The sequence below is a fragment of the Lepidochelys kempii genome, chromosome 1 (genome assembly GCF_965140285.1).
Source record: "Lepidochelys kempii isolate rLepKem1 chromosome 1, rLepKem1.hap1, whole genome shotgun sequence".
Lineage (NCBI taxonomy): Eukaryota > Metazoa > Chordata > Testudines > Cheloniidae > Lepidochelys > Lepidochelys kempii.
In genome coordinates, this window is record NC_136380.1 from 62,335,297 (window position 1) to 62,348,230 (window position 12,934).

At 46.2% G+C, this 12,934-nt stretch overlaps 1 protein-coding gene across 16 annotated transcripts in view; it reads left to right on the forward strand.

Annotated features, from left to right (window-relative positions):
- The window catches only part of ENOX1 (ecto-NOX disulfide-thiol exchanger 1), a 506,538-nt gene that overhangs the window by 216,317 nt on the left and 277,287 nt on the right, over window positions 1-12,934 (forward strand). Inside the window, exons 1-2 of one of the 16 annotated variants that reach the window (XM_078853123.1) lie at window positions 802-1,083; window positions 4,451-4,494. The exons of 14 other annotated variants lie outside the window; for them this stretch is intronic. The gene's annotated coding sequence lies outside the window, so the exon portion shown is untranslated. Of the gene's footprint in view, window positions 1-801; window positions 1,084-4,450; window positions 4,495-12,934 lie in introns of those variants that run through there. One more of the 16 variants, XM_073345273.2, reaches the window with a different exon arrangement.

Here is a 12,934-nt window from a genome sequence, read left to right on the forward strand (position 1 = left end):
TTATATATTCGAGTGTGTGTGTCCCCACAGAAAATGCTCTAAGTGCATTAAGTGCAATAACTTGGCGGAGTGCTTCCACAGTACCGAGGCTAGAGTCGACTTCCGGAGCATTGCACTGTGGGTGGCTATCCCACAGTTCCCGCAGTCTCCGCTGCCCATTGGAATTCTGGGTTGAGATCCCAATGCCTGATGGGGTTAAACATTGTCACAGGTGGTTCTGGGTACATATCGTCAGGCCTCCGTTCCCTCCCTCCCTCCGTGAAAGCAAGGGCAGGCAATCGTTTCGCGCCATACCAAGGCAAGCATGGAGGCCGCTCAGCTCACTTTGGCAATTAGGAGCACATCAAACACCACACGCATTATCCAGCAGTATATGCAGCACCAGAACCTGGCAGAGCGATACCGGGCGAGGAAGCGACATCAGCGCGGTCACGTGAGTGATCGGGACATGGACACAGATTTCTCTGAAAGCATAGACCCTGCCAATGCATGCATCATGGTGCTAATGGGGCAGGTTCATGCTGTGGAACGCCGATTCTGAGCTCAGGGAAACAAGCACAGACTGGTGGGACCGCATAGTGTTGCAGGTCTGGGACGATTCCCAGTGGCTGTAAAACTTTCACATGCATAAGGGCACTTTCATGGAACTTTGTGACTTGCTTTCCCCTGCCCTGAAGCGCATGAATACCAAGATGAGAGCAGCCCTCACAGTTGAGAAGCGAGTGGCGATAGCCCTGTGGAAGCTTGCAATGCCAGACAGCTATCGGCCAGTTGGGAATCAATTTGGAGTGGGCAAATCTACTGTGGGGGCTGCTGTGATGCAAGTAGCCCACGCAATCAAAGATCTGCTGATATCCAGGGTGTTGACCCTGGGAAATGTGCAGGTCATTAGTGGATGGCTTTGCTGCAATGGGATTCCCTAACTGTGGTGGGGCCATAGACGGAACCCATATCCCTATCTTGGCACCGGAGCACCAAGCCGGCGAGTACATAAACCGCAAGGGGTACTTTTCAATAGTGCTGCAAGCTCTGGTGGATCAAAAGGGACGTTTCACCAACATCAACGTGGGATGGCTGGGAAAGGTACATGATGCTCGCATCTTCAGGAACTTTGGTCTGTTTCAAAAGCTGCAGGAAGGGACTTTATTCCCAGACCAGAAAATAACTGTTGGGGATGTTGAAATGCCTATAGTTATCCTTGGGGACCCAGTCTACCCCTTAATGCCATGGCTCATGAAGCCGTACACAGGCAGCCTGGACAGTAGTCAGGAGCTGTTCAACTACAGGCTGAGCAAGTGCAGAATGGTGGTAGAATGTGCATTTGGACATTTAAAGGCGCGCTGGCGCAGTTGACTGACTCGCTTAGACCTCAGCCAAACCAATATTCCCACTGTTATTACTGCTTGCTGTGTGCTCCACAATGTCTTTGAGAGTAAGGGGGAGACATTTATGGTGGGATGAGAGGTTGAGGCAAATTGCCTGGCTGCTGGTTACGCGCAGCCAGACACCAGGGCGGTTAGAAGAGCACAGGAGGGTGCGGTATGCATCAGAGAAGCTTTGAAGGCCAGTTTCATGACTGGCCAGGCTACGGTGTGAAAGTTCTCTTTTGTTTCTCCTTGAGGAAACCCCCCGCCCCTTGGTTCACTCTACTTCCCTGCAAGCTAACCACCCTCCCCTCATTGCTTGCAGAGGCAATAAAGTCATTGTTGCTTCACATTCATGCATTCTTATTCATTCATCACACAAATAGGGGGATGACTACCAAGGTATCCCAGGAGGGGTGGTAGAGGAGGGAAGGAAAATGCCACACAGCACTTTAAAAGTTTACAACTTTAAAATTTATTGAATGCCATCCTTTTTTGGGGGCAATTCTCTATGGTGGAGTGGCTGGTTGGCTGGTGGCCCCCCCACCGCGTTCTTGGGCGTCTGGGTGTGGAGGCTATGGAACTTGGGGAGGAGGGCAGTTGGTTACACAGGGGCTGTAGTGGCAGTCTGTGCTCCAGCTGCCTTTGCTGCAGCTCGACCATACACTGGAGCATACTGGTTTGGTCCTCAGCAGCCAGCATTGAATCCTGCCTCCTCTCATCACGCTGCCACCACACTTGAGCTTCAGCCCTGTCTTCAGTCCGCCACCTCTCCTCCCGGTCATTTTGTGCTTTCCTGCATTCTGACATTATTTGCCTCCATGCATTCGTCTGTGCTCTGTCAGTGTGGGAGGACAGCATGAGCTCAGAGAACATTTCATCACGAGTGTGTTTTTTTTTCTTTCTAATCTTCACTAGCCTCTGGGAAGGAGAAGATCCTGTGATCATTGAAACACATGCAGCTGGTGGAGGGGAAAAAAAAGGGGCAGCGGTATTTAAAAAGACACATTTTATAAAACAGTGGCTACACTCTTTCAGGGTAAACCTTTCTGTTAACATTACATACATAGCACATGTGCTTTCGTTACAAGGTCGCATTTCGCCTCCCCCCCATCGCATGGCTACCCCCTCAACCCTCCCCCCTCCCCATGGCTAACAGCAGGGAACATTTCTGTTCAGCCACAGGCAAACAGCCCAGCAGGAACAGGCTCCTCTGAGTGTCCCCTGAAGAAAAGCACCCTATTTCAACCAGGTGACCATGAATGGTATCTCACTCTCCTGAGAGTAACACAGAGAGATAAAGAACGGATGTTGTTTGAACGCCAGCAAACATACACTGCAATGCTTTGTTGTACAATGATTCCCAAGTACGTGTTACTGGCCTGGAGTGGTAAAGTGTCCTATCATGAAGGACGCAATAAGGCTGCCCTCCCCAGAAACCTTTTGCAAAGGCTTTGGGAGTACATCCAGGAGAGCCGCGAATGCCAGGGCAAAGTAATCATTTCACATGCTTGCTTTTAAACCATGTATAGTATTTTAAAAGGTACACTCACCGGAGGTCCCTTCTCCGCCTGCCGGGTCCAGGAGGCAGCCTTGGGTGGGTTCGGGGGGGTACTGGCTCCAGGTCCAGGGTGAGAAACAGTTCCTGGCTGTCAGGAAAAGCAGTTTCTCCGCTTGCTTGCTGTGAGCTATCTACAACCTCATCTTCTTCGTCCCCAAAACCTGCTTCTGTGTTACCTCCATCTCCATTGAAGGAGTCAAACAACACAGCTGGGGTAGTGGTGGCTGAACCCCCTAAAATGGCATGCAGCTCATCATAGAAGCGGCATGTTTGGGGCTCTGACCTGGAGCAGCCATTCGCCTCTCTGGTTTTCTGGTGGGCTTGCCTCAGCTCCTTAAGTTTCACGCGGCACTGCTTCGGGTCCCTGTTTTATGGCCTCTGTTCTTTATGCCCTGGGAGATTTTGACAAAGGTTTTGGCATTTCGAAAACTGGAACAGAGTTCTGATAGCACGGATTCCTCTCCCCATACAGCGATCAGATCCCATACCTCCCGTTTAGTCCATGCTGGAGCTCTTTTGCGATTCTGGGACTCCATCATGGTCACCTGCAGCTTGCCACGCTGGCCAAACAGGAAATGAGATTCAAAAGTTCGCAGTTCTTTTCCTGTCTACCTGGCCAGTGCATCTGAGTTTAGAGCGCTGTCCAGAGCGGTCACAATGGAGCACTCTCTGGGGTAGCTCCCGGAGACCAATACCGTCGAATTGTGTCCACAGTACCCCAAATTCTACCCGGCAAGGCCAATTTAAGCGCTAATCCACTTGTCAGGGGTGGAGTAAGGAAATCGATTTTAAGAGCCCTTTAAGTCAAAATAAAGGGCTTTATCATGTGGACGGGTGCAGGTTTACATCGATTTAAAGCTGCTAAATTCGACCTGAAGTCCTAGTGTAGACCAGGGCACAGTTAGGGTGGAAGTACATTAGCAGTTCATTGTGGAATAGCCTGAGCTGCTGCTACTTAGTGACTGACTTGTTCAGGGTATAAAAACAGGAGTTCAGTTTCTTAGTGCTCTCGTTCTGGCACTTGATCCTTCTTATGAGCCATAAATGCACTCCTGCTCCTGATTTATTTTAAAGGGCTATTGACAAAATAAAGGTTGCCCTTCTTAATGGTGAATAAGGGAAGGGAAGTGGAGAGGACAAAATATGAAATCTTCAGCTAAACTATTCCTTACCATTGCTGGCTGTAACACTTTAAGGCAATATGGCATACATGAAATGAGAAAATCTCCCATATTCTTGTTTCATGTTTGTCAGGTATGTAAATATCTCAAATTATTTTGCTTAAATTATCCCCAAAGGGGTTTTATAACTCGTTTCTGCATAAAATATAGTTGTAGTTCTCAGGTTATCTTTTATGTTGTTAAACCATTTTCTTGTTTGCATGCTGATCTAAACTTTGCTCTTCATTACTGAATAAGTTTAGCAGCCTTAGTCTGGCACTATTGTGGTATTTTGCTTTGGAAAGAAAAATGAACGTGTCTGCTTTTCTTAATCTCAAATTCAGTCTCCTATTTCTTTGTTATAGTTCCTTTGATGTGAACAAAACTCCAAATCCATTTTTTATGAAATGTAAGTAGCAAGTATATTTAAGAACCCCTATATATTATCAACAACTTCTCTATAATTTAATGATTAGTAAAAGCTGGGGAGCTGCAAAATTCTGGGTCTCAAAGGTTCTTGTTCTTTCATGCCTCAGTTTTGATTATCCTTGAGATGCAATTTTTAATTTCCAAATAAAATATAGGACTTGCTGTTCTTCAAGAGCTTGCTCATGTCCATTCCACATTAGCTGTGTGCATACCACGTGCACCCTTGCCAGAGATTTTTCCCTCAATGGTATATGTCGGGCTGGCTCAAGCGCCCTCTGGTGCCACATGCTTACGCACCAGTATGAAAGGCACTGCTGGCTCTGCACCCACTCAGTTCCTTGTTACTGTCTGGGATGGTTGCTGGAACATCTCCTCTTGCTTCAGCAAAGTGTTTTTCAGTGGCTTTCTTCTCTGTAACTTAGTTTATTAGTCTTAGTATAGTTGTAGTGTAAATATTGTAAATAGTACTATTGTAGATAGTTAGTCCCCCTCCTTTATTGTGTAGCGGCTCCCTTTGCTCTGGTCCCCAGGCTTCAAACCTTGTGCCTCCTCTGGCAAGCCTGTGCCAGTGAGTGACCCACACTCCAGTTGTCTGAAGTGTCTGGGAGAGAATCACATAAGAAGGCACTAGCAGATTGGTTGGGACATTTAGCCTTGTACAAAGAAATGCAGAGAGTCTAGACTGAAGGCTGCCTTTTCAGAAGCTGCTCTTAGCCTGGTGTTGGAGCCAAAAGGCTCGGATTCAGCATTGAGCATTTCAGCCTCAGTGTGAAGCACCCCTCTGGCACCACATATTTGCCAGCACCATTCTCCATCTCTGGGGTCAAGGAAGAAATATAAAAAGCAGCGCTCGGAGAGAGGGCACTCTCTGATGCTGAAGAAAGGCATTCAAAGGGAAGGAAGTGGAGTGCGACCTGCGTCAGGCCATTCTTCCAGCCCCGGTTCCTTGGTGGCACTGTCGACTCTGCCCAGAGGGACATTGATTTCAGTGCGGGACCCTCCACTGATGCCAGGAAGTTGTCACGGTGCCTGTGGAATCACAGTGCTTTCTACCGTGGAGGCCTTTGCAGTTGCCAGGGACATATTATCGCCCCTAGTATCACTGACTTCTATGGAACAACCGCTGGTTCCAATGAGCACAAGCAGAAGAGAGCATGGTGGTCTGAGCTCCTTCCCGGCACCAGGTCCCTCAGTATCTTCCAGGGGCAAGACAACCCTACTTTCTTCTATTAGGCTGTCTCTGGCCTGACACTGGTCTGTGGAACTTTGGCACCGAACGGCAGAAGTGAGGGGTACCACTCCTCCATGGTCACCTTGAGAGGACTCTTTGTCAGAGTCTGAGGTGCAGCCCTGTACCCATGCCAAGGGTTGCCACTGGTACCCATTTTATGTACCACCAGGCCCAGGTGTGGGTCCCCTCTGCCAGAACCTGGTCAGGTGGTCAGTGGCCTATGCAATAGCAATTCTGGAGCCATTCATGGGGTTTTCCCTCAGTACTGGGTCTGTCATCTGCCAATAATACTCAGTCACTTCCAAGAGGCAGGCCCCCACACAGCTCCGCTTAGCACCAGACCCTGACTCCAGTATTGAACCCGGTACCAATACACAGGATGTGGTCCCCACAGAGGTGATTGAAACTGAAGAAGAGGAAGAAGCTTTTCATCTGGTACAGGCGTCGTCTTCCTCCTCCTCTCCGGACAAAGACATCTCGGGATAGAGCAGCTATCCCACCAGGAGTTTCTAAAGAGAAATTTAGAAATTTAGGGTCCTGAGGTTGAGTAGCTCAAGGAATTGTCCCACAGCCTCATTGACATTCTGGCTGCGGCAGCACCATCTAAGGTGGCCCCATCCATTAATGGGGCTCTAATGGGTCCAGGCAGACTCCATCTTTTCTCCCTCCCACTTTGAAGAGGGATGAAAAGAAATACTATGTACGAGCGAAAGGGTATGAATACCTTTACTTGCACCCACCTACAGGGTTCCTAGTTGTACTGGCGGTCAATGAGAGGGATAGACATGTCCAAGCAAGTGCTACCCCAAACCAAAGGACACAAAGAAACTGGATCTGTCTGGGGAAAAAAATTATTTGAGGGGTGAACTACAGCTGCATATCTTAAACCAGCAAGCCCTTCTGGGGAGATATGATGACAACCTGTGAGACTCCCTGCCAAAATTTAAAGACTTTTTGCCTCAGGACTCGAGGCAAGAATCTCTGCCCTTTTAGTGGAAGAAAAGAATGTTGCCAGAGCCACACTCCGGTTGCTACTGGATGTAGCACTGTGGCCATTAGGTGATGCTCTTGGCTGTAGTCTTCTGGGCTACTTCAGGGACATCCAGCAGTTGATTGGGACTTGCCCTTCAAGGGATCCTCATTGTTTTTGGAGAAAACAGACACCAAGCTCCATGTCCTGAAGGACTCAAGGGCTACCCTCAGGTCCCTGAGCCTCCATGCTTTGGCCCCTTCGAGGAAGCACTTCATGCCTCAACAACCAGCCCGCTTCTCAGCTCCACCACCAAGGTAGGACCTATTCAAGAGAAGGAGCAGTGGTTACAAGCACCGTCAAACACTTCCATCCACCTCAACCTCCCTGCCAGGGTCCCATAGTTACTCTGGAGGCCCAAGCAGGCCTTTTGAAGGTGCGCCCAATGGTTGGACCAAATGTGGGACCAAATGTGAGACCAAAAGTTGGACCAACTTTCCCACTTCAGCTTGGCGGGTCCCTCATTACATCAGACCACTGGGTACTAAATACAGTGGTGGATGGTTATACCCTTCAGTTTTCATCCAGCCCCTCTCCCGTCCCCGTCCCTCTTCAGGGACCCTTCTCATGAACAACTCTTAGCTCAGGAGGTGCAAACCATCCTTTGGGTGGGGGCTGTGGAAGAGGTGCCTCAAAACTTGAGAGGGAAGGGGTTTTATTCCTGATATTTCCTAATCCAAAGGGCCAAAGCGGAGTCTTCACTCCTTCCTGGACCTGTGCCACCTCAACAGTTATCTCAAGAAACTGAGGTTCCACATGGTCTTCCTGACCTCCATCATTCCCTCCCTGGATCCAGGGGACTGGTACGCTTCCCTCGACTTGAAGGATGCTTATTTTCACATTTCCATCTTCCTAGGCTACAGAAGATTCCTCCAGACCCATTACCAATTCACTGTCCTCCCCTTTGGCCTATCTGCAGCCCCCCCGGTCTTTATGAAATGCATGGTAGTGGCAGCAGCCTTCCTCAGAAGGCAAGGGGTCCAAATTTACCCACACCTCAACAATTGGCTGATCAAGGGCCACTCAGAGGCTCAAGTAAAGACCAGAATCACCCTGGTCCAAACTACCTTCTGAGCTCTGGGCCTGTTGATTAAATGAGAAAAAGTCAACTCTCATTCCAGTTCAGCGAGTGGTTTATCTGGGCAGTGCTAAACTCAATCCAGGCCAGAGCCTTCCTTCCAGAGGCTTGATTCCAGACAATGCCGGACCTGATATCCAGGGTCATGGTCCAGTCACAATAGCCCGGGTTTGCCTCAAGCTCCTGAGACACATGGTCTCATGCTCTGATGTGGTATGGCACACAAGACTGCGCCTCAGGCCCCTGCAGATATGGTTAGCTTCAGTATACTCACCGAACAGACACAACATGGACTCGGTGCTTATGGTTCCAACTCTGGTCCACACCTCCCTCAACTGGTGAAAGGCTCCCCCCCCATCCCCCCGTTGACAATGACAGACATCCCCTTTGTTGCCCCACAGCTCTCAGTTTCCCTAGTGTCAGATGCTTTAGACCTAGGTTGGGGCGCCCACCTCGATCACCTGTGGTCCCAGGAAGAGCCCTCCCTACACATAAACAGGGAGCTCAGAGCAGTCTGCTTATCTTGCTAAGTGTTTCTCCCTCAGATCACAGGCAAAGTAGTACGAGTACCGACAGACAACACTGCAACCATGTTGTATATCAACAATCAGGGAGGAGCATGCTCCTCAGCCCTGGGTCAGGAGGCCATCCAGCTATGGGCCTTCTGTGTGAAGCACTCCATCCACCTCGAGGCTTCCCATCTTCTGGGAGCCTGGAACATCCTGGCAGATCACCTCAGCAGATCTTTCTCCTCACCATAAGTGGACCCCAGTGGTCACCAGGTTCATCTCCCAATGGTGGGGGTCTCCCCAGACAGACCTATTCACAACTAAGCAGAACAGGAAATGCCATCAGTTTTGCTTGCTGTGCAGGTACAGCCCGGACTCCTTTTCAGACACCTTCCTGCTTCCATGGACAAAGTTCCTATTCTACGCATTTCCTCCAGTTCCTCTGGTTCACAATGCCCTTCTGAAAATCAAGCAGGACAGGGTGATAGTTATTCTTATAGCCTCGGCATGCCCCCACCAGCACTGGTTTGGCACGCTGATATCAGTAGTACCCTTGCTATTGTTCCCACTCCGGCCAGACCTGATCTCACAGGCCACAGTCGTTTACTCCACCCAAACCTTGGGACCCTTCACCTGATTGTATGGAAGCTCCATGGCTGAACCTGGAGGAGCAAGTCTGTTTGGAACAAGTCCACCAGGTCTTGCTGGGAAGTAGGAAGCCATCTACAAGTGCTACCTATCTTGCAAAGTGGAAGCATTTCTCGATGTGGTCATCCCAGCAAAGCCTTTCTCTGACTCTGTCTTCCCTTCCACCTATTCTGGATTGCCTGTTCCATCTAAAATAGCAAGGTCTGGCCCTCACATCAGTCAAGGTGCACCTAGCAGAAATTTTGGCCTTTAACCCACCAGTGGATGGTAGGTCAGTTTTCTCTCACAAGATGGCAATAAAGGATTAGAGAGGCTTTACCCTCAGTTCGTGAACCAATTCCCCCATGGGATTTAAACCTGGTTCTATCAAAACTCATGAGCCCTCCCTTTGAGCTGGTAGCATCGTGCCCTCTGCTTTTTTCTCTCCTGAGAGGTCACCTTCCTGATAGCGATTTACCTCAGCCAGAAGGGTCTTTGCAATAAGGCCCTTTTTACCTCAGCACCACCATACATAGTGTTTTTCAAGGACAAGGTTCCCCCATCCAGCCTTCCTGCCAAAGTTGGTCTCGCATTTCCATACCAACCAAACCATTTTCCTGCCAGTTTTCTTCAAAGCCACACAAGAATTCTGAAGAACACACACAGAGTAGTGAACCCTTCACCAGCTTGCACCAGTGGGCCTCTGTGTCACAATAAGCAACTTATGAAGGATGGTATGAGAGAGAAATGACCCAATACTCAGACCTGTTTCATTTGGAACCGAAAGTACACAATCAGGCAGCAGAGACCTCCCCAAAAAAGGCAAATACTGTAAAGTACAGTACTGTGTTAAATGTAAACTACAGAAATAGAGGGAAAGTTTAAACAAAAGATTTGACAAGGTAAGGAAACTGTTTCTGTGTTTGTTTCATTCAAAATAAGATGGGTAAAAGCAGCATTTTTCTTCTGCATAGTAAAGTTTCAAAGCTGTATTAAGTCAGTGTTCAGTTGTAAACTTTTGAAAGAACAATCATAACATTTTGTTCAGCATTACAAACATTCCAGAGTTATGAACAACCTCCATTCCCGAGCTGTTCATGTACTTCTTTTTTTAAAAAAAATTGCTTGTTTCTCCTTGAAGTGCTTTGAATCCAAAAACTGAAGGGTGGTTGTTACTTTTTTTCCCATCAAAAATACTCTAGTCTTGGTTAGTTTGTAACAGTAGAAATCATAGTGGGATGGCCTCATAGATTGAAGTGAGTAATGTACGTTTATGTACATAATCTATGATTTGTCTGTTCACATAATGGAATTTGGTATGTTATTGCTTCCAGAATAGAGTTTGGTTTACATGGAGCTGAAGTAATAGACACATGATTCAGTAAAATGCTCATTCATTATGACTCAATAAGGCTAGAAAGCTAAGTGGAGAGGGAAGAGGTAAAAGAAAACTGGATATTCCATTTTGCAGGAAGTAGCCATTTGAAGCCAAGTGAGTTGTTATCAGGGCAATCATCATTTACTGCTTTATGTAAATCTGTCCACAAATAATCTGATTATAAATGACTACTCCAATAAAGAATCAAAGCCAAACAGTGGTAGTCTCAGAGCTTCTCATTTAAACTCTGTCCTGTATTTAAAGAAAAACAGATGAGGACAATAATCATCATAATGTGACACCCAATTAACATATGCAGTGTTTTTGACTCTGTTAAAAATTGTGAAGTTTGCAAAATGCTGGGACCAAATGATTTTGATCATAGACTATCCTTGATGCCAAATGATGACATTTTATTAAAAGCTCTATACAAGCAGTTTACAATAATAGATAATTTTTAAATACTTTTGTATTAGGGTAATCACTGAATGCTTTTCCAGGGTTGTAATATTTCCTTAACCCTCTCCAAAAACACTTTTTTTTTTGGAGGGGACCCAAAATAGTGAAACTTTTCCATCTTTCCCCAAAGGTCTTTATAAAAAGAAAAAAGCTACCAATTTTAAGCAACTCATTTCATAAGAATATTTATTCCTCATACCAAAAAAGCACACACTTTGTCTAGAATGCAAAGCTTGCAATTCTGTAAGAAAAGCATAAGGATACAATAAGCAAGTCCCCTGTCTAACTAGCTATTCCTACCATACTTTTTGTTTCTGCCATTAATTACAAATACATTTTTACTGATATTTCCTCTTCCATCATCTACCAAAAGTGTTGACCAAACCATTCTGAATGGGTTAAAATTACATTCAATTGATAGATGAGGTTGGTTGGGTAGCAATGTATATATTTTTAAAACTGATGAAATTATGAATTCAGAAATCTTCTATGATTTCACATCCACAATTTCCCACCATTTTGATGCAGTAAAATGTGATATTACTTCCTTGGCAAATATAAGTTTAGGTTAGAAATCTGAGTCCACAGTTTTAAATTCTGGAATAGGTGAAAGCAACTCCTGGATTATATTCAATTAGTCATTTCCATCCCATTTTTCTTGTTCTGGGCTCAGACTTTAATCTTTGTTTTTATGATCAGTCACATTGGCTACGTGATGGAAGGGCTCCATAGCTTCTGTGAATCATGTTTGTCCTTGTGCAATTCCAATATTTTATTAATTAGATCAAGCCATTTTATTTTTGTTGGCCTGCAAATGGAAAAGACCTCCAGGTCATAGTTTTCATTCTTGGCAGACATCTTCAGCAGCTTGGATGTGACGGGCCAGATTCTCAGACCCTCAGGGTGCAATTCGCACTTCCCTGACCGCGGGCCGTTCTGTGCTGGCGTGGTTTCCCAGCTCAAATTAGAGCAGTTTGAGAGCAACTTTGGTCTCCCTGAGACTTTACAGAAGCTGAGAATTGAAGGGTCACTGTGGAGCCCCAGTCACAGCAGCTGTGGAGCCCCACTGCATTAGCAGCTGGGAAGAAGGCTGGCATAGGAGCTGCTACAATAGCTCTATGCTACCCAAAGACACCCCCCCCCCACAGTTCAGGGGAGATCTTCTGGGAGCTGGATCCACTGCATCTCTGTAGTGGCACAAAGATCACAGCCAGTAGTCTCTTGTTTTCTTTTCAGACACAGAATCAATAGGATTAAGTAGGAATGCATTTTTCGCTGTATGGATGCTTGTGGCCATGACTGGGTCATTTCTCATGTGCAACCAACCATCTTGCATTAATGTCTTACAGTTTTTCCTTTTAACTTTTCCTCCATTTATTCACTTTCATCATCTAGTAGCGGACCTGTGAGTTTAAACCTGTCTGGAGAACAATATCCAGGGTAAAGTGCTTCAATCATGTCTTTAAATTGTTCAGTTTCATTGCATGAGAAGTTGTTAGCAGAAAAGAAAGGCCAAGCCTTGAACTTGATGTAACTTTTAGTTTGTCACAGAAGTTGGAAATTCGGCATAGTTGTTGGTTGATCTTTGCCCTGTGAGAGGATGGAGAAGACAAAGAGATGCTGCCCCTGAATGAACCTGCCATTTAATTGCCGCTGAGAGGCCTGGAAGAGTGATTTAAATGATCTCAGCTACGTGATGATGATGATGATGACATAAAACCTGTTTCGCTTGCAGAATTATCAATTTCATCAACATTTGTGCTCTTCTATTTCAATGGACAAAGTTTCATTCACTGGCACATTTTTATCTTGAATCAGAGGAAATCAATTTTCGGCACCTTTTGAGATGGAAACTAATTTTATCTGAGTTCTGCTTAAGAACTCTTGACCATGTTTACATTTTATTTTAGGAAATTGTTTTCATTACTTTAGACTATTCAGCCAGAAATTTCCAACTAGTTGCTTCAATGTAGGCATGTCAGATAATGTTTATTACACAACAGTTTATGTATTTATGTAGAATAGTGATATCAGAGCTCCTTCCCACCTTCCAGACATTTCTAGTTTCTAGGAAATAAAGTTCCCTACTATTCTACCCACTTTTCTTT